Raw genomic sequence first — 22,468 nt, forward strand, 5'->3', positions numbered from 1 at the left:
TGAGGAAATCAAGGAATTGAGAGGAGGCAGGAGGACTGAGTCGGTCACCAGTAAAGATGACAAGAGCAGGGTGAAGAAGGGGACATGAGCCAAATGCCCAGTCTCTGGTAAATAAGGGCCTAAAAATGAGGATTTCAAAGCGGGCACAATGTCGTCAGCATGGCCAGGGTTGGGAGGTTTGAAGGAGGAGGAAGGGAAAGTGACTCAGAAACAGCAATGGCGAGAAAGGAAGAGAGCTGCCTCATTCCCTGGAAGCGAGAAGGCCGCAGGGGTAGGACAGCTGCCTGAAGACATCTGAAGAGTTCCGACATGGAAAAAGGACAAGGCAGTGTTTTCAACCTTTTTTTCATAATCGTCTCCCTGCGGAGCCTTTTCAGATATTTTTATCCTAATTGCCCCACCCCCACTATGAAATTTCAATACCACACATATACTACAGATCAGTTTATGTGTATAACTGTGCTTGACACAGGAAAAGATTAAGACTTTTTTGTCTCCCCCTCCCCACTTAAGAATTTCTTTTTGTCCCCCTTGCAGGCCATGCCCCCGCTGAGAGACTGTGGGGCCTGGCTGAGGAGATGACAGCAGTTCTGTCAAAGAAAAACAAATCCAGACTCAGCAAGGAGAGGCTGTTTGAAGGGACGACTGCAAGGGGAGAGGAGAGTGTTTTCCCGGAGCACGGGGCTCGGGTAAAATTCAACACCGTCAGCTCCTTGGTAGAAGACTCAGAGGGCCAGGGTTTTAGCAAAATGTGAAGAAATTTCTAAGAGTCGGGATGTTCTGAAGGTGAATGGGTTCACATTCCTGGGCACTGGGTTTGTCAGGCAACTACTGACCAAACCCTTGACAGGGAGGCTGTGGAGGTAAATCACACGTCACAAGATGGGCTCAAGACATGGACTGAGAGGCCTGTCTGAACCTGGATTCTGTGGCTTTGAAAGCACAACACCGGGCGGCTGATGGCATAGTGCTTAAGTTCGAATACTCTGCTTCCGTGGTGGCTGGGGGGAGGGGGTGAGTTCTCAGGTTCGGATCCCTGGTGTGGACCTACACTACTCATCAAGCCATGCTGTGGCAGCATCCCACATACAAAATAGAGGAAGATTGGCACAGATGTTGGCTCAGGGCCAATCTTCCTCACACACACACACACAAAAAGAAGCAGCAGCAGTAGCAGCAGCACAAGACACTGAGAACACGACCATTGACATTGGGAAATACCTTGAGCATAGTCTTGCAAATAGGCTTCCTCACCAAGTTTAATCTCAAATATAGAGCTGTTTGAACTTAGGGCTCCCCATGCCCTGTGAGGGCTGGCTCTGGCCGCAGGTTCAGGGGAGGAAGGAGAGAATTCTCATCCAAAGCAGCAAGGAACCTAAAAGCCAAAAGAGGAAACAGGGGTGAGATGTAAGCAGGAGTCCTAAGTTGAGGAGGGGGGTCTCAGGAGGGCTCGCGTAGGTCTGGAATCTGAGGCAAGGAGGAAAGAGTAACTTGGAAGGAGGTAAGAGTGGATGGTGGGTTGGTTGGCCGGGGAGAAGTCGTGGACACTCGCCTATGACACCTTTTCGCCCCCGCACCGTCTGGCTTCACAGGGCAGACTGGAGGGCGCACGGTTAGCACACCTCTCAGACAGCTCCCTCACTCCACGCCCTCAGGCAGCGCACTTGCTGTGTCTCCTGAGCCTCGAGGTCTCGCCTGCTGATTGCCCTGGAAGAGACCAGGCAGTCTCGGTCATCCTCTCCAGTTCTAACATGCTAGAGGTTTTGGATTGTCTCAAATCTGCCTAATCTCTTTCAGATTCTTATTCTTTTTTCTTTTTAAACTTGATCTGCCTTTCTTTTTGTTGTTAAAGATTGGCACCTGCGCTAACATCTGTTGCCAATCTTCTTTTTGTTTTCTTCTTCTTCTCCCCAAAGCCGCCCAGTACATAGTTGTATATCCTAGTTGTGAGTGCCTCTGGTTGTGCCAGATTCTTATTCTTACAGAGCATCGGTTATCATCGAGTGTTAAAAGAAGCCTCATATAAGATTTCTATATGTAGCAGATGAACTGAAATCCAATTATTTTGCATTTACTACAAATTCCTACTCAGAAATATTTGCTTAAATCAAGTTTTTCTTTTGTCTTCCAATCCTTGACCGTATTAGCATTTAAATAATAATTTGCATGAATCACTGGTATGAACACTGTACATATAGTTAAGTTTTTTTTAATCTTCAAAACTCTGTGCTAGAGACACTTATGTGATTTTTACTTTTCAGAGGAACATAAATTAGGAACAGAACAGTCAATTTTTGAAACGCACACACTGCTTAGAAGCAGAGTGGCTGGGCTTGTAGCAAAGACAGTGCTCTTAACAATGATGCCACACTAATCAAGACAGCTGCATTTTCAAATACAAAAAATAAAAATAAATAAAAGAATCTTCATGAATACAACAGGATTTACACGCCCCATTTCTCATTTCTTTTGTGAGATGTTTTTCCACTTGGATTATCCATAATCTTGAATAATTGTAGTTTGCTTTTACTTTTCTTGATTGAAGAAATTTTGTGTGCGACAGAGAATTTGTTTTGCAATTTAATTATGTTTGGAGCTAATGTCAGTAAAATGGTTAAATACTGAAAACCCCCAATTTAATTTTCGTGACTAAGTAAATTTAAACATGTTCCATTTAGTTTCCAAAGAAAGAACTCATAAAGAAAATATCTCCTGTATTCTCATAAAGATATTGAATTTTAATTAAATATGGAATTTGGCTTCATATCATGCATAAAAGGATAAAGCCACATTGTAGAAAATTAAAGGGGCAATTTAGGGAAAAAGTCTTGCTTGAAGTATTTTACTTAAAATCTTTAGCTCTGAACTAAATAACTGCTTAATTCCTTTAGAAAACCAAGAACACTTAAATAGAAATTAAGAAAATTGGTTTTTGGAGTTTACAGTTTGAGGAACCCATTAAATGGATTTCATTGATCTTCCCTTGAGTATATACAGACTATTTTAAATCTTATACCTTAACTAGTTAATTCAACAGTCAGCTCCCTGTGATCTGCCAGGCTAGGTGCTGAGAGCACAAAAGTGAGTACAGCTGGCCTCTGCTCTCCAGGCACTGCATCCTGTTCTGCCGCAAAGAGGCAGCAGGGCAGACGGCTCAGCTGATGGGCTGTGCAGTCTGATGCCCGGGGTCAGACCCCAGCGCCACCTTTTACCAGCTGCAAGTCATTGGACAGGTTGGTTGCCCATTCAGAGTTTTAATTTCTTTATCTGCAAAAGAGGAGGAACCATAGAACCTCAAAAGAATGTTCTGGCTAAAATATTTAGAATAATGTTTACAGCATGTTAAATATTTAGAATATGTTTGTGATGATCTTTTTGATACATTAACTTGGTTAGGCTACAGTCCTGTTATTCAACCAAACGCTAATCTAGGTGTTATGGTGAAGGTGTTTGGTAGATGTGATTAAAGTCCATAATCAGTTGACTTTAAACAACAAAGATTATGCCAGATGATCTGGGTGGCCCTGATTCAATCAGTTGAAAGGCCTTAAAATTCGGGCTTTGGCTTCACTGAAAAAGAAGAAATTCTGCCTCTGGACAGCAGTTTCAGCCTGTGCAGGAGAGTACCAGCCTCTCTTTCCTGACGGCTTGCCCTATCCATCACTGCCTTAGAAGATGAGACTCCTCCCTTATATGAGAGAGAGGGAGCGAGCACGCTCACCTCCCCTTTCTCTCTTCTCCGTGTGAGGAAGCCAGGAAGGGAGCTAGCACCAGAACCCAACCAGGCTGGGAGCCTGATCTGGCTTCCCAGTCTTCAGAAGTGTGAGAAATAAATGTCTGTTGTCTGAGCTACGCAGTCTATGGTATTCTTGGTATAGCAGCCACAGATTCTGCCCAGAGACCCTGGAGCTCCCTTCTTTCCTGTCTTCCCTGAGGTCTGGTTATTCAGCTATTTATTCTGTGACCTACTCAGCAGGCTTCCAATAGTTCTTTTGTTATCTATTGCTTATATTTATTAGATTTGGTTTCTATTTCTTGGAACTAAAGAAGTCTAAATGATACTCTAGGATTTTGCCCTGAAGTCTCTTCTCTCCTTATTACTCTCCTCTTCCTGGGCACCCCATCCGCTCCCATGACTTCGGCCACTACCCATCTGCTCTCCGAAACATTTCTATCTTCAGCCTAGAGCTCCCTCATGAACTCTCTGCCTGTACATGTAATTACTAGCTGCTCTCTCCTCTTGGTTGGCTCCCAGAATCCCAGCACCTAACATTGCCCAAAGTGAACTCATGGACTTTCCCCGCAATCTGCTCCTCCTCCTCCCTTCCTTCATTCAGTGATTGACACCACCATCTACTAAGGCACTCAAGCCAAATACCTCCTCATTTCCTTCCCCTCAGTAGACCAGCAATTGCTTGGTCCTGTCAATTCCTATTCTTAACACCTCCTATATCCATTTACTTCTCTCTACCCTGTATCCCTGTCTCAGGCCCTGAGTATGGCCTGGGCTTTTGGCAACAGTCTCCCAACTTTCACCCAGTCTCATCTTCTCCCTCCTTATCTATTTGCCGCATACGTCTGAGTCTTGTTTCTAAAGCGATCTCTGATCAGTTATCTCACCTGTCTAAAGTCCCTCTCTCCCACAGCCTGTGTAAGAAGGCAAACAGCATGGCCGGCGGAGCCTCCCACATCTCGCCCCTGCTGATTTCTCTAGGCCTCTTCCCTCACTGTAATCTACACTCTAATCTTGCCAATGGAATGACACTTTACCTAAAATGTCACCCTATCCTCCACTGCCCTTCCAGCTATCTGTGCTTCTGCCGCTCCCTTTGCCTGGAATGCCTTACCCCACATGCCTGGTAAACACCTACGCATCTCTTTTTTCAAAAGACTATAAGTGCTTTCTCTTATTATAAAAATAGCACATTTTTGTTTCAAAAAAAGGAATTCAAAAAGTACAGAGAAGTAAAATAAAGAAATAAAGATTACCTAAAAACCCACTACCTGGAAATAAACCTAGAAGTGGGGTGGGTGAACATGTTGCCCCATCCCAGCTCTTTAGCGAAGCCATGGCAGGTGGGTCGGGAACCACCAGGAGAGGGCTGGGACCAGCCCTCCAGAGGAGGACGGGTGGTGGCATTAGGGCAGGCACAACAATTTCAGGAAAGGATCGGGTAATCTGGGCCTCCCCCGCCCCCCCACCTTTAACATTTAGTCACTGTGCACTGTGGGTATTTATATTCTGATGGATATCCTTCCATACCTTTTTCTCTGTAAACACACACACACACACACACACACCCTCTCTCTTACAAAAATACTGTTTGATAACCTGTTTTAAAAAAATAACCATTTTAAGTAGGTTCCAATTTGTCACTTGTTAGATAAAACCACACTGTAGTGAATATCCTCGTACACATTCTTTCAAGTATTTGTCCATTTCCTTCATTTAAATGTTCAGAAGTGGAATCCCTGGTCAAAGGGTATGTGTGCTCGTTCAAAATTTTAAAACTTATTTACACTCTGCCCTTCGCAAACACTGAACTAATCCTGTACGCTCCTCAGTGGGGGAGTTCTTGTTCCTTGCTAGCCTCTCATTAATTGCTATCACTGTTCTTTTTAATCTTTGCTAATCCAACAGCTTAAGAAAAGATTTCTTATGTTATTTTTAATGAAAACACGTTTCAGATTGTAAAATTAGTGCACACTTCTTGTAAAAAATACCAAATGTACAGGCTGTCATGGATTGAATTGTGCTGTCCATCCAAAATATATGTTGAAGTCCTAACCACTGGAACTTGTGAATGTCACCTTACTTGGAAATAGGGTCTTTGCAGATGTAATCAGTTAAGACGAGGTCATACTGGGTTAGGGTGGGCCCTAAACCCAACGACTGGTGTCTTTACAAAAAGAGAGAGATTTGGGGACACATACACACAGCGGAGAAGGCCAAGTGAAGACAGAGGCGGAGATTGGAATGATGCATCTGTAAGCCAAGAAATGCCAAGGACTTCCAGGAACCATGGAAGAGACAGGACACATCCTCCCCTAGGGACTTCAGACAGAGTTTGGCCCTCCTAATCCCTTGATTTCAGACTTGTAGCCTCCAGAACTATGAGACAGTAAATTCTAAGCCCATTAGTGGTTGTTTTAGGCCACCCTTGTTAAGGCAGCCCTAGGAAATGAATACGTAGGCCTAAAGAGATAATCGCATTGCCGGTGTGATGGATGTCCTTCAAGAAGGCCCCTGAATCTTGTTCAAGATCAGCCTAGGCACTGACCCCTCCGTGAAGCACTTCCTGAACAGACCAGGTAGAATTTACCTCTGTGCATCCACTGAACAGACTAGGACCCGGGTACCTAAAACTGTGTCGCACCAACATGTGTGCGTATCTGCCTTGCTATGCTAGGCTTCTTGAAAAAGAGCACTAGTATATTTTTTTCATCAGTGCATCTTCCACATTTAAAATAGAGCCTGCCATGCACTAGGCACCCAATAACTGTTTCAGTGTCTGAATGACCAACAGGCTGAAGGAGCACCGTCTCACACCGAGTCTGGGCTTTGGAACAGACCGACTTGGGGTGACTTTCAGCTCTTCGGAATGAGTGATCTCGGGCCTCAGCTTTACGTTTCTCCCTGCACACACTCTACGCCAGCCACACTGGCCCTGATGAACGTGACCAGCATACTTGTGCCACATAGGCCTTCGCTCTGCTGTCCCCTCCGCCTGCAACACTCCAGCCCCAGAATCTGTGCACATCGTGCCCATTCTTCCTCTAGCCCTCTCAGGGAGGTGTTCTCTATGGAAAATAGCAACGTTCCCACACTGGCGCCCTGCTTTTTCTTTTTCCTCCACAGCACTTATCACCATCTGACATACTATGTATTTATTTATTTTCTGGATCTCCCCCTATCTCTATAACAATGCAAGCTAGTTGAGGGCAGATGATTCATCTGTCTCATAACGGCAGGACCTAGAACTTGCTTGGCATATAGCATCACTCATAGGCACTTAAATGAATAAATCCATTTCTGTAGCAGGGATCATTTTGACTGCCTCAGGGGAAAGCGTGAATAACTCTGAGACAGTCCAGGAAGGCTTCTCAGATCAGGCAATATTGATGAGCAAGAGCTCATCGGATGGAGAAGGGAAGATGAATATTCCAGACACAGTGATGGACAGAAGCAAGGGTGCAGAGCGTCAAGAGGCACGGCAAGCTGGGGGGACCATAGGAGGTTTGGATAGTGAGATGTGAACTGCACAGAGCAGAGTCACTGGAAATGAGGTCGGGAAGGAGAGCCAGATTGTCGATAGCCATGCGTGCCTTGCCACCTTCTGCCAGGGACCGAGGAACTGAAGAGGATTCTTAAGTAATGAAATGACGTGATTCTTCTGTAAAGATACCTCCTGCAGCAGGTGGGTAGACATGGCGAAAGAAAATTGGGCTGGTGGAGACCGTTCCAGAGGTGTGGGCTCAATCAAGATGGACTCAGGGAAGTCTAGGGAGCCCAGTGACTTTACAAATAGGGAGAAACGTTCCAATTTCAAAGGAGTTCTGCAAATAGAGTCAGCGGTCTTGATGAGAAATTGAGTATGGATGGTAGTTTCTAATTTGCAAGGGTAGTTGGATAGCGATGCCAAAGTTTATGAGTTGCAGAATTTAGAGAAAGAAGACTGCAGGGGTAGGGGAGGGGAATGAACTGAAAAATGGTTTTGAGTATTGCAGGAGCCAAGGAAAGAGTTGTGATTAAAATGGCCAAACCAGTAGAGAGGTCAATAAAGGCAAACTGAAACTGAACAGAAAGCAGCCATTGCTGTTCTCTAAGTGCTGGACGGTCATGGGGAGAGGAGCAGAGGGGCTAATGAGGGCAGAGTCCAGATTCCAGGAAGCGGATGCCGAGGAAGGAGTGCAGACAATTCGTGTAGGCTGTGTTTTAAAGTTTCAACTTTAGAGAAAAGAAGGAGACAATACCACTGCATACAGACTAGGATGGCTATTATAAAAAAAGAAAGAAAGAAAGAAAGAGAATAACAAGCGTTTGCAAGGATGTGGAGAAATTGGAACCTTTGTGACTGCTGGTGGGAACGTTAAATGGTATAGCTGCCATAGAAAACAGTACGGCAGTGCCTCAAAAAGTTAAACACAGAATTGCCATGTTTCTAACTCTATGAATTCCGTTTCTGGGTATATACCCACAAGAACTGAAAGCAGTAACTTGAACAGATGCTTGTACACTCACATTCATAGCAGCATTATTTGCAATACCCAAAAGGTGGAAACAGCCCAAATGTCCAGCAACAGATGAACAGACAAACAAGACGTGGTATATACACATACGATGGAATATTATTCAGCCGTGAAAAGGAATGAAACTTGGACACAAGCTACAACCTGGATGAACCTTGAAGACAATTGCTAAGTGAAATAAGCCAGACACAATAGGGCAAATATTGTATGATTCCACTTATGTGAAGTTCCTAGAGTAGTCAAATTCATAGAGACAGAAAGTAGAATGGAGGTTGCCAGGGCCTGGGGGGAGGGAGGAATGGCAAGTTACTGTTTAATGGGGGCAGAGTTTCAGTTTGGGAAGATGAAAAGTTTCCGAGCTGGATGGTGGTGATGGTTGGCCAACATTGTCAATGCTTAATGCCACAGAACTGTACACTTAAACATGGATAAAACAGTAAATTTTATGTTACGTATATTTTACCATAATTTACAAAAAAAAAAAAAGGAGACAAGACATGATTTCAAGGGGTAGCAGATTGAGTCAGTTTTTTTCTTTTTTCCTTTTTTAGAGTGGAGAGGATTGGCTTATGTTCATGGTAGAAGGGATGGAAGGAACCAGTGGAAAGGAGAAACTGAAGATGGAGAGAGGAGGCACTGTGAATATGCGCCATTTTTTACCAGGGTGACTGGTATAAAATGTCACATCTCCTTCCATATTCAAAATGGCTGAAGTCTCCATTTGGCTATTGCAATAACACCTGTCTTCCTTTCCAGGTTATCCCTTCCCTCCTCCACCTCCCGCGATCAAACTAAACACTCCTCAAACCGGGGATTACCTGTTCCGGAGTACAGTGGTAGGAAGCAGAGTGGAGCAGCCAGCTCTGTCTGCAGGGGCATCCTGTGCTGTTGTGGCCACAAGGTGGCACTGATTCTCCAGCAGTCGTTGCTGTCCCTGACCTTGGAGCGTGGGGAGGAGGTGGGCCCAGGTAGTTAACACTACACTCCTGGGGGACTTCTGGTGGGTTCCATCTCTCCCTGGCTTTGGTGCAGCTGCTACCTTAGGAAGAAAAGAAGTTTGGAGATCTGGGTCCTGCCTCTCCCCTGGAGTCTCTCCTGAGCCACTGCATTGAGGGGTCTCTCTCTGAGACCTGCCCCATGGTGGCTGAGTAATCTGCTGCCTAAACCTCCAGTCTTGGCACCCTCCCCCGGCACACTTTCACAATCATCCTTGCTGGGTCCAGGGATCCTACCTGAGTTGCATAATCTCTGAGCCACATAGCTCTGCCCCTTCCTCTTTAGAGTTGTCCTTTCTAACCCCAGGGTGGAGGAAATTCTCTCCCTCTTTCTTAGTTCTTCTCACAGAAGGAAGGGTGCTCCATTCAGGGTGCAAACCCCACCAATTTGCCAGACATTGACTGAGCAAGCCCTCCCCCCTAAAAAATTGGGTGGGCAGAAGATAGAGAGCGTGGTTGGAAGGGTCAGACTTTGAAAGGAGGAAAGACACACAGCTCTGCTTCTGAGAAGGAAGAGAAAGCGGTTAGGTGGGTAGATGCTTTTGGAAGAAAAGGAATTTAGAGACCAAGGGCTAGTTTCCCTCCATATTTTCAGCGTGAAATAGATATAGATGTCACACCCAAAAACAAGCATTAAAGGTAAGGTACGTTTGCAGTGGGAAAGAAAACTGCAGGGGAAAGGCCAGCTGTACTAGGGTACGTGGGTCTATGTGATCTCTGAAACAAACTGTTCATTCATTTACGTGTTTCAGAGCTATTTATTTATGACCTTATGTATCTTATTTATTTAAGAACTAACTATTTATGAACATCTATTATGTGGTGACCCTCTTTCAATAGATGGGGATATATATCAATGAGCAAAACAGAAAAGAACTCTGCCTTTGGGAAATATTCTATTTGGGGAAGAGACTGAAAATAAAGAGAAAATATAATTAATTAGTAAGTGGAATGGAATGCTAGAAGGTGATACGCAGTATGGAAATGATAGATCAGGATAAGAGGTATCAGATGTTGTTGTCGGGGGGAACTATGACTTAAAATTCTAAATCAAGTGTTTGGGGAAGTCCTCATTATCCGCAAAGACTTGAAAGCGGAGATGGAAGTTCACTGGGTGGGGGCAGCAATCCAGCCAAGAGAGTGGTGAATTAACTGCCTGGCTTGCTAATGTCACTCCTAGGGTATAATGGATGCTGGAACAGGAAAAGAGAAAGCAATGAGGTGGTTTGGGCAAGAAAGTGCAGTGCAGGAGTGGCGGAGGGGTCGTGGGGGAAGAAATGGAAGGAAACTGAAGCATGGTTCAAGGATCTGCTGTTAGGGAATTATCCTGTGTTCCAGGTACCCAAGGAGAGTGGAAGGAACTTGGAGGTCTTGACAAGATGGAAAAGAGGCTTGGTAGAAGTTGTCAGAGTGGGAGAGGTGTGAGGATTCTGTGGATAAGCAATGGGTATCTGGGTTAGAATTTAAGATGTCATTGGTAGAATTATTCAAACTGATGACAAAGTCAAGAGTGTGGCCTTGGGAGTGAATTGCTGAAAACAGCCTGGTGTGGGCTGACGCACGGTGCATCCCCAAGTAAACCACAGCTACAACTGTGTTCCTGTGAAAGCGGTGTTCGTACTATATTGAATAGTGTAGGAAATTTCTCTCATGCTTTACCAACAAATGCACAGTAGAATTCAACATTCTCCCTAAAGCAGTAAGGGAGGCATGAAGGCCTGCCAGTGAATATTACAGGACAAACAAAACTGCACTTACAGATGGTAGGCACCTTAAATTCCCCACCAATTTCTCTTATAAGAGGTGGATTGTTATTTTCTTTTTCCTGTTTTAATTCCCCAAATCCCCCTTGGTACATAGTTGTATATCTTAGTTGCAGGTCCTTCTAGTTGTGGCATATGGGATGCCGCCTCAACGTGGCCTGATGAGCGGTGCCATGTCCGCTCCCAGGATCCGAACCAGCAAAACCCTGGGCCACCGCAGTGGAGTGCGCGAACTTCACCACTCAGCCATGGGGCCGGTCCCTAAGAAGTGGATTATTTTGTTCTCTTCTAAGAGGATGAGGCCTATCTGTATTTATATAAATCTTGGTGAGAGGGACTGTGGGGGTGTTGAGGTTGAAGCCACAGAGAGTGTAGCAGAAGCTTGGTGAGCTGGCAACCTCCATTTCTCTTGTGCCAACTCCTGACTTTAAGGAAGGGAGTATTGCTGGGAATGGCAAGGTGGAGGATGGAAATCTCAAGCTAGAACTGAGTGTGGTAAGATTTCGATCTAGTTTCCTTTATCTGGGAGTGGCTTCCCTATTGCAAGTCTCCTTACCTTTCTCCACAATAATGCTGGCATCTCTTCTGCTATCTTGTGAAAGAGAATTCATTGTTAGAAGGTAATGATGCATGAGTATAAAAGAGTGCAACTGGGTGGAAAGGAAAGGAAGAACAGTGATGATTCAGTCATTCATTTGCCACTTCAACAAATATGTGTTTAATGCCTACTAGCAATGTGGAGACGTTGCAGGGGACACCTCAGTGAACACAACATAGGCCCTGCTCTCTGAGACTCAGGTTCCATTAAGGGGAGACAGAAAAGACATAAGGGTGGTAGCTTGTAGGGGTTGAGTTCGAGGGATCTGGGGGCTGATCAAGGAAAAAGACATGACAATGAGAGAGGCAGTAACACACAACAAGCTTTATTGGGTGATGCTTACATGGGGTTGCATGAGAAGGGAAGTCCCTCACAGTGTGAGACTGTCCAGAGATTTGTGGTGAGGAGGCCACTGTCCAGAAGGGGCGGAGGGAACTCCTAGTGGAGGTGGGATTGGAAAGGGGGCTTATATGTCCAGGTGAGGTCGCTCAGCAGTATGGCGAGCAGTGTCTGGGTCAGAGAGTTCCCAAGGGCGGCAGCAGCTTGTGGCCTTATAACTATACTGCCCTGTCTTATCAATGAGTAACAAAAGTCAGGTGAGGTTTTGAGGGGTATGCAAAGCAGGCAGGCTCTAAACATCTGAAAATCTGCATGTCTGGTCTATTTTTAAAATAATTGGATGGGGCTCAGCCTGCAGTGAAGAAATAGACAACCTACGGGGCAACACAAAGAGGCCATCTTTGAACCGTTTATATAACAGATGTGATAAGGAGACAATAAAGCAGGGTAAGGAGATGAAATGTGATAGGAGAGGGCCTCTCTCTTAGAAGAGCTGTCAGAAAAGGCCTTTGTGTAAGAGGACATCTGAGCAGAGACGTGCAGGAAGTGATGGATCGAGTGTTCCACGTGGAGAACTGGGAGAAGAAAGTTTCTGGTGGTTTTGTTTTGTTCTGAGGAACAAGCAAAAGGCTGGTGAGGTTAGAGCAGAATAAGCAAGTTGGGCAGTGGTGGCAGATGAGGTCACGTTACTTAGGGCCACACACAGGAGGAATTTTATTCTGAATGAGATGGGAGACCGTCGCACAGAGGGGAAACACAACCTCACTCACATTTTAAAGGTGCTCTGGTGTTCAGAAATAACAGAAGCATATGTTGTCCAGGAAAGGAATGACTGTGGCTTGGAAAGAGTGGATACTGGGGAAGGTGATGAGAAGTCAAACTCCTGAAGTATTTTAAAAATAGAACTCACAGATCATGTTGATGAATTGAGTGTGAGGTGTGAGAAAAAGAGTCAATGATGACCAATCTCTTTGGCTCATAAAGTTGTCCTGCCCTCACCATATTTAAACGCTAGGCAATGTGGGGTCTGAAGTATGCATTTTACACATTTAAGCCTCAGAGGAGGTGTTAGTGGAGGCAGCACAGAACAGACGGAGCATAGGCTATGGGAGCAGATGCTCTTATCTGCTTAATGCCGGTTCCACCACTTAACAGCTGTGTGACCCTGGGCACATTTCTTAACTATTCACACATCTGTAAAATGTACATAATAATAGCACAAATTGAGATGCTGAGAAAACGAACAGAAATAATGGATATAAAATGCCTAGTGTCTGATACGTGTCAGGTGCCTGTAGATTACCTGTAGTTACTACTATTGGTGGTCAAGCAAAAACCTCAGAGATAGGCATGCTTATCGTTAGGGGTTGGAGGGACGATTTCAAATGAAGTGAATGAGATTACTTTGGTTTGTAAGTACCCCTGAGGAAACATCCTTTATTAGTAGGACCAGCTACATAATTTGCAGGGTCCAGTGCAAGGCGAACATGCAGGGCCTCCTGGTAAAAACGTGAGTTTCAAGACGGCAACTGCAGAGCATTACACCAAGCACAGGGCCCTTAGGGCCAAGGCCCAGTTGCCCACCCATGAAGTGGACCTCTTCACCAGAGAGTGCCTCAACTCTATTCTCCTCCAAGGAGAGTCAAAGGCCTCCCAGTGCCTGGACCACTGGTTCTGAGTCAAACCGAGTGGAGTTGGTGGCACAATTCAATCACAGAATCGTCCTAGAATCACAGCCCACTGCATGGTCCTGTTGCATGTCAGAGGCCTTCCTGCCTGGCTCCTGTAACCACTTTAAAAAGTGCCTTACTTCTTACTATGCTCTTGAATAAAATTAGAGCCTCCCAAATATATCCTCTAAGCCGATAGAAAGAAAAAAGTAAGGAAATGAGACCATCACTCCCCTGAGAAGAGAATCCTGCGTGTACGCTCAGGATGTACAGTTACTCATTCCCTTCCATCTGGATAGTACCTTATACATTTGAAAATGCTGCCACAAACAGGAGTCCCAGGAGACGAATGATATTTTAGAGGACATGAAAGTCAAAAACGTTTACATAGTTTTCTCAAAGTTACCGTTAGTGGAATTACTAGATGGACCCCTGGCCCCCTCAAGTTCTAGTCCTGCGTTTTTAGCCAATTTGCAAGATAAATAGAATCTGGAAATGATCTCAGTCTCTCTACTTGGATTCATGTGAAAGAGATTAATTTAAGAGTTATCTTTCTTTTGGATAAAGGAGAGTTGACAGTTGACCTAGTTTTGTTTTGAATATGAAGTGCAATTCCATAAAATTAACCATTTTCTATATTTTTATGTCTGTATAGCATCTTGTTTGAACTGTGAGTGCCTCGAGAGATTGGCCTAGGCCTTTCATGTTTTCTTTCCTTCCTTCCTTTCTCTCTTTCTCCCTTTTTTCACATGGATTGGTGTGAGACCACAAGACAACTTATCCAAACGACTGGTTCCCTGATGGTTAGTTTTATTAATTTCTTCTAAATGTATATTCCTATGTAATTATTTTAATATAAATTAAAGATTTAAATTAAGGTGAAGGTAAAATTAGAATTGAATTACCGGAAGTAGAATGGCTGTATCTACAAATCAGCTCAGTTTGAATTTTGACTTGTATTTCTAAACTGCCCTCCAGAGGGACTGTCCCAGTTTAAAACTCTAACTGCCAATAATGCAGAAAACTACTTGTTTCTCTGCCCATGACAAAACTGGCTTTTATCATCAAACTTTAAAATCTTTTCCATACGCTTTTACAAATAATAGCTCCTATTGTTTTCATTTGCATGTCTTTTTTCCTTCCCATACAGATATTGGGTATTTGCATTTTTTCTACTGTAAATTACCTACTAATGTCTTTTGCCCACTTTGTCGGTGTTATCTTTCTGATTTGAAAGAACTCTTTGTATAGTAGGGATTGTATTTTTGTTCCCCTTTTCTTATAAGTTCTAAGTATTGTTTCCTCACATTGTAGATTTTTAATGGTAATTAGATGTGTATAGCATTTGTATATTTTTATGTTATGACATTTCCATACCTTTTGCTTTCCTATATATCAATAACATGTTAGAAAATATAATGGAAAATTGACTAATTTATCACTTATTTGTTTATTAATTCATTCATTTATTTGAGAAGTAGGAATCAAGTGCTTTCTGTGAGTCAGGGGCTAGCGAGGTGCTGGGAATGTAATGATGAGCACAACCAATATATTCTCCCCTCAAGGAGCTTAAAGTCTACCAACAAAACCACCACCACTACAACAGTAATAATAATAACAAAATAAAACACAAAATGAAATTTTCAGGAATAAATGTAAAATGAGATGTGCAAGATCTTTATAAAGAAAACTCTAAAAGTTAGCTGAAGTACACAAAGGAAAGACTGCATAAACGGAGATATACTCTATTCCTGGATGGGAACAGTTACCCTTATAAAGATGTTAATTTGAACTTGGGGGACTAGGATAAACTAATTAAAAATGTATCTATAAGAGTAAATATATAAAAACATCTAAGAAAAATTTCATAGAAAATGGTAATAATATGGGATTTGACCTATAAGACATTAAAAAGGATTATAATTTGTCAGTACTTTAAATGATTAGGAAAAGAATTATTAAATAAATGATATTAGGTCAACTGATTAATTATTGTGGGGAAAAAGCCAAAATAAATACTACATTTTACACCAAATTAAATACTAGAAAGATTTAAGATATTTTATAGATATTGAAATTATAAAAGTACTGGAAGAAAATATAAAGTACAATATCAAAGACAGAAAGAACAAAAATTTGACCATATAAAGATGCAAAAGATTTTTGCAACAAAAATATCAAATTAAAATAGAAATATAGAAAAGATCTGTGTGTGTGTGTGCATGCACGTGTGTGTGTGTGTGTGCGTGTGTGTGTGTAGAGGGGTGGAATAGGAATTTGCAATGTCCCAAATATATAAAGCACCCTTCATATCTACAAGAAAAATAGACAGACTTTTCATAGGAAAATGGGCACAGGATACAAAAGGTCAATTCAATTAAAAAGGAAATACAAATAAACAATATATATGTATTTAAATATTAAGCTTTGATAGTAATAAAAGAAATGCGAACAGCCTGGCCAAGATTAAAGCACAGTGTTGGTGAGCACGTGGGAGATGTGCACTCATGAGTCTACTGCGGATGAGACTCTCCATTAGGCTTGTCTTGGGGGGAAGCTATTTAAGCTGCCCAAAATTGAGCAGATTAGAGTAATAAACAGTAATTATCTCACAAGTTCTGTGAGTTAGGAGTCTGGGTATAGCTTAACTGTATAGCTTAACTATAACTTAAACTCCTCCAGCTCAGGGGCCTCCCAAGGCTGCATTCGAGGGCTTGGCTCGGGCACAGGAGGCTCAACCCCCCATCCCCCAGGGCAGGGTCCCCGTCGCTGCTGGTACCAGGTCTCCGGTCCTCTCTGACTGCTGGCCAGAGACATCAGTCTAGCCCACAACGAAATTATAAAAGTACTGGGAGCCCACACACTTGAGGATGGAAAATCAGAAGTGAGGATCATTGGGGTCCATCTTAGAGCCTGCTCACCCCAGGAGACAGTTTGGCAATATGTATCAAAAGCATAAAAAATATATACATTTCCTTGACACATCAGTTCTAATTCTCAGATTTATCCTAAAGAAATAATTGCATGGGTGCAGAAAGAAAGGAATGCAGGAATGTTTTTCAGGGAAAGGCATATAATAGAATAAAATGGGAACAACCAAATGTCGTCTTATTTAAATAAATTAGATTATAGCTACACAACATAACAGTATGCCACAATTAAAAGTTATGTAGATGCATGCAGAGTAACACAGAGAGATATCATTGAAATACTATTGAATTTTAAAATCAAATTGAAAATAGTCTTTAAAATGTGTCCTTTTCATAAAGTATTAAATATATACACAGGAGAAAGTCTGGAATGACAAAATCCAAAATATTGACAATGATTATTCCTTTGAAGTAATGGGAATATATATGTTTTACATTTTCTGCTGAATTCTTATGATTTACATTTTCTACAGTGAAGATATTTTATAGCAAAAATGAGCCAATGCTTGTAACGAAAAGTAAAAACCCAGCTTTGCTTGTTGCTAGTCATAGTGCACATTCGGACTGTGTCTTAGTCTGCTCAGGCTGCTCTAACGAAAATACCACAGACTCGGCGGCTTAAACAACAAACATTTATTTCTCCAGCTCTGGAGGCTGGAAAGTCCAAGATCAAGGTGCTGGCAGACTCGGTGTCCGGGGAGAACCTGCTCTCTGGTGCATAGATGGTGTTCTTCCTGCTACGTCTTCACGTGGTGGGAGAATTGAGGGAGCTCTCCAGCGTCTCTTTCAGAAGGGCACTGATTCGGTTCTTGAGAACTTCACCCTCATGACTGAATCACCTCCCAAAGGCCCCACCTCCACATACATCTCGTTGGGGCTTAGGTTTCAACATGTAAGTTTTGGGGAGACACCAACCTTCAGTCCACAGCAGACTGCTCACGCTTTTAGCAGCCCTGGAGAGTCCCCCCTCACTGTCAGCCCCCACTTTCCCGAGGTCCGCCCAGCTGCCTGAAAAGGGTAGGATGCCTCAAGAACCAGACCCAAGCCGTTTTCCCTTTCTCTGGGGAAGATTATGCACCAGCCCCTTCCAGGGCCTTAGTCACGGCAACGGCCGCACTGGCCTCGCATCCTAGGGGAGGGAGGTGGCACTGTTTTCCAAGTTCAGATGAACAGCACCGTTAGCACATGGCTGACAAGAAGGAACGGCCGCAGTGGGGGCATGGAATCCACTCTGCAGAGCCTTCCTTGGCCTCCTCAGACACGGGTGCCACGTTGACGCTCTCCTGTCGGGTCAAGATGAGTCTGCGAATGATAGCACTAACTTTTCGTTTTTATCACTCTTTTGAAATTTTAAATATATTATTTTTGTCTTTGGAACACCAAGCTCTTACTTTCTATTAACAAATGAAAATTAAAAGAAGTTACCTTAAGCTGTGCTGCTAGGTCCTTATTTTGATAAGATGATTTCTACTGAAATATTTAATTGGGCCTGGTCTATGCATTAACAATAATCAATATATTCGTTCCCCAGTGAACTGGGAATCAAGCCTCCCTGTTTGAAGAGATCATTTATATGTGTGCTTCGGGTTCATTAAATAAAAGAAGTGTGATCCATAGCTGCACAATATTACCAAAATCCTTCGCAGAAGGCACTGTGGTTCTTTGATCAGCTGATGTTGTAATTAAATTCATGTGCTATAAAGCAAAATAAAAAACTGTTCCATTTCTTTCTGAGTGAAATTCATGCTTTTCAGTTTTGGAAATTAAAACTGGAAAATGCCTATATTTAAGGCGAAGTGCTTTCAAAACTAACCCCAAGGAGGAGAATTCTTCGTCTGGCAGGTTGTTGGAAATGTGAGGTTATTCCCCACCAGGCCTGCTAAGCCCCAGCTCCCAACCCTTTTATCTGATTCAGAAACTGCCTCAGACATAATTGGGTTTCCTAAGACCTATTTCCCTCACTGGACATGCTCGTGCACAAAGAGAAGTGAATTCGGAAAATAATTAATTTTAATGAGAGAGACACTGGGGAAGTGTGAGTGGCTTCCTCTGTTTTCTTTGATCTGAAATAATGAACGTTCATGCAGCAAATAGAGCAGAAAGATTGCAAACATTCAGTCCTAAACGGAGTGGCACTTTTATACACTCTAATAAAATGTCTTTCGACAAACCGTGCTCACAGCTGGGTTTGCTCAACCGTGACAGAACATCCTGGAGCTCTGTATTTTTAACCTTAGTACCAACTAAATTGCACAAAATATACTGTGTCAAAGGTATGCAAAAGGTGTGCCCAGTTATTTCTCTCTCTTCAGGTTACAGATGCAGAATTTTCTCCTTTTGGTGTTTATGACTTTCTTTTCTTTTGTCCACCTTTTGTGTGAAGACCGTCTCACCTGCAGTTTCTCCTGACACGTGAAAGGACCGGGAGCTCCCTAAGGTCAAGACAAGGCCCCCATGTGTATCATTGAGTCCCAGCCCCTCTCACAGTGATGGTGCACAGGGCTCAGTCAACCTTTGTTGAAATGAATAAATTACTGGTAAGCCCACCACTGAAATGTAGCACTGTTTATTTATTTATTTTTATTTATTTATTTTTTTGAGGAAGATTAGCCGTGAGATAACATCTGCTGCCAATCCTTGTCTTTTTGCTGAGGAAGACTGGCCCTGAGCTAACATCTGTGCCCATCTTCCTCTACTTTATATGTGGGACGCCTACCACAGCATGGCAAGTGGTGCCTTGTCCACACCTGGGATCCGAACCAGTGAACCCAGGGCCGCCGAAGCGGAACGTGCAAACCTAACCGCTGCACCACTGGGCCGGCCCTGTAGCATGGTTTACATTTGGCTCTCTGTCTTTCCAGTCTTTTATAAACATGAATATCTGTACATGTTGGGAGAGGCCATTCCAGAGTAACAAACAAACGGCGGCATCTTAGTGGCTCAAAAGCTTTTTCTTGATAAATTAAAATGCTGCTGTGGGCCAGGTGGCTTTCCAGGGCAGCTCTCCTCCAACGAGTGACTCTGGGACACAAGATGCTTCCATCTGAGGCCCTGTCACTTCAACACATGGCTTTTGTGGTTGCTGCCAAAGGAGAAGAGAAAGATGGAGGAGGAAGAGCAAGCTCTAGCTGTCTTGGCCTAGATATAACACACTTCCTCCTGCTCTGCTGTCAGTGGGCTGATGGGCCTCCTGGCCTCCGCCTCACTCGCAGGGAGGCTGGAACCGTAGGCAGGCAGGGGTGCATCCTGAGAGCGAATATGGCTCTGCAAAGCAACTTCCCTATGGTACTCCATCATATGGCTATGCCATAATTCTTTTTTGTTGGACATTATGGTAATTTTCAATTTTTACATATTATAAATAATGTTGTTGCTTAAGTGGGGAAAAAACCCCAAAAGTGTATGCACAGTTCCAGTTACTTCAGGATAATTTGCGGGAAATAAATTACCTTTCTGAAGGAGGCTTCCCGACTTTTACAGAAGTGATTCTCAACCGGAAGAGTTTGCCCTCCCCCCTCCCTGGACATGTTTGGCAACGGATGGACACATTTTTGCTTGTCACGACTTGGGGGGAGAGGAGAGGCTACTGGCATCTAGTGAGTAAAGGCCAGAGATGCTGCTAAATATCCTACAGTGCACAGGATAGCCCCTCACAATAAAGAATTCTCCAGCCCCAAATGTCAGTATGGCAGAGGTTGAGAAAACTTGTTTTAAATTACGAACATGTCCTATATGAAATAGTCAAGCCTTGGTAGGGCATATGTATTTTAGACCTCCTCATAGTAGTAATCCTTAATATTTTGGGGGCTTTCACACACTTCATTTTATTTTTCTCCTTACCAAAGTCTTAAAGGTGGGCCAGAGAAAATAATCTTCGGTTAGCACCACTTTGGCCCGAGAACACTAAGAATCAGAGAGGTTAAGGGAATTCCTAATGCTCCCATAAATGCTGAGGTCTAAACACAATTTTCTGATTCCCAGTTTGGTGTGACTCATGCAGCACCTAGCAGCTTCTCCTGGGCTGTGGGTTCCTACCTTGTGTGCACCATGCGGGTGAGGGTAGCTTTGGTTAGAGAGAGACAGAGACAGAGACAGAGACAGAGAGACCCCCCCATCCTTAAGGACAGAGTAAGGGTAGGGAAGTAGATCGAAAGGAAAAAAACAGAATAGAGACAGAAGGAGAAAGGCTAACCTATTTTAAAATATTGCCTGGGGATAGGTGTCTCCTTAGAAACTGGGTTCAGGGAGTGGCTTGAATTCCAGGTGATAGTATTTCCTTAAAAGCCAAGGAGAAAGAAGAAAGGGGTAGAGGTGTGTTTGAAATGTGCACTTTCATGTAAAAACTGGTTAACAGATAACCGTGCAGCTGGAGTTTTCCAGACTGCTGGCCTGCCCTGCTGATTTTCAGTGGCGGTTGCTGAGACCTGGGGGTCGGGGTGGGAGTGGAGCAAAATGGAAGGTTGAGCGATCTTGGCCCCTAGTCCATTATTGGCACCCGGAACACATTTACAATTACTTTCTGAAACGATATTTAACTGAAAAAAGCCTCTTATGACATTTGGATTAGAAATTAGTGCTCGAATCCTTTATGCCCTTTCCAGTTTGTACATGTTGGGAGAGTCTCTCTGAACTCACTGACGGTAAAACTAAAAACCCAGTCATCTGTCTCCCCTAGAAACCGTCCCATGCTGGCCTAAATGCAACCCAACCAGACGATGCCTTCTAGGAAGGACCACTTATAGTTTTAATTCCACCTGTGTTTCAGATATTCATGTTTTTATAGGAATGGCTTAGACTTATTATTCTTATTTTATTTTTTTACTGTTTCATTTAATTATCACATTTTAAGAATGTAATAATATTTGGGGGGAATTTAAGTATTTATTTTTAACTTTACCTTCTCTTTATGCCAAGCAATCTTGATTTTCCACACAGGGCAGTAATATATTCTTTTAAAAATTCTTTTTACAATAAAATTAAGTGAAACAGGGTCAATTGGAAGAAAAATATTTCATAATAGTGGAGACGGCAGAAGGTGTGGTGAAAATTCATGAAGCTGAAGTCTGAATGAATAGTGTCTGAGAAGCACTGATTAAGTCACCCCGAGAACCCATTTTTAGGGTCCTCGAAACTGGATGTGTACCTTTCACTGTCAAGGCGACAGAAGGTGGTTCTCCATTCTGGTTGCACGTTAGAGCCACCCAGGGAACTTCTGAAAAATGGTGACGGCTAGACCCCACTTCAGACCAGTTAAATCAGGATCTCTGAGCGTGGGGCCCAGGAATGGGTATTTTTAAAGCTCTGTTTAAATATGCAGCTGGAGTTAGGAACCACTGATGCAAGATCTCCTCCTTTCTCTTCATGATTTCCAAGATGAAGTTTTGAAACACACGTTCTAAGTAAATTGTACAGCTTAGCTAACAGACTGGGTCAAGAGTAAATTCAGTTTCTATCCCTTTGATTTTGAGAGCTACAGTCGGTTTTGATATCTGGCTCTGGACCACCCCAACCCCCGACACTGACAGGCTGCTCACGCCAAGCCGCCCCCATCCCATGAGCTCGCCCTGCCCATCCACTCAGGCTCTGTAATCTCGCTGCAGGCTGTGTAAGGAAGAATGGTAGCAGGAACAAAACAAGCTTCCGTTTATTGAGTTCTTACTATATACTATCTCTTGGTGCGATGCATCAATGAATATTATTGTACATGCAATATTTTGCACATACGGGAGCATATATCTGTAGGATGAAAACCTACATATGAACTTTTATAAAAGTGGAATTTGTATATACATCCTTTAGCTTTTTATTTAGAAACAATCTCAAACTCATAGAGAAGTTGCAAAAATAGTGCAAAGAATTTTTTCCCTGAGCCATATGAAAGTGAGTCACTGATATGATGCCTCAGCTTCAAAATACTTTATTG

At 43.2% G+C, this 22,468-nt stretch overlaps 1 pseudogene; it reads left to right on the forward strand.

The window, feature by feature from the left end:
- Positions 1 to 216: 216 nt before the first annotated feature.
- The window catches only part of LOC103548491 (parafibromin-like), an 81,327-nt pseudogene continuing 59,075 nt past the window's right edge, over positions 217 to 22,468 (forward strand).

Source organism: Equus przewalskii, chromosome 9 (genome assembly GCF_037783145.1).
Source record: "Equus przewalskii isolate Varuska chromosome 9, EquPr2, whole genome shotgun sequence".
NCBI lineage: Eukaryota > Metazoa > Chordata > Mammalia > Perissodactyla > Equidae > Equus > Equus przewalskii.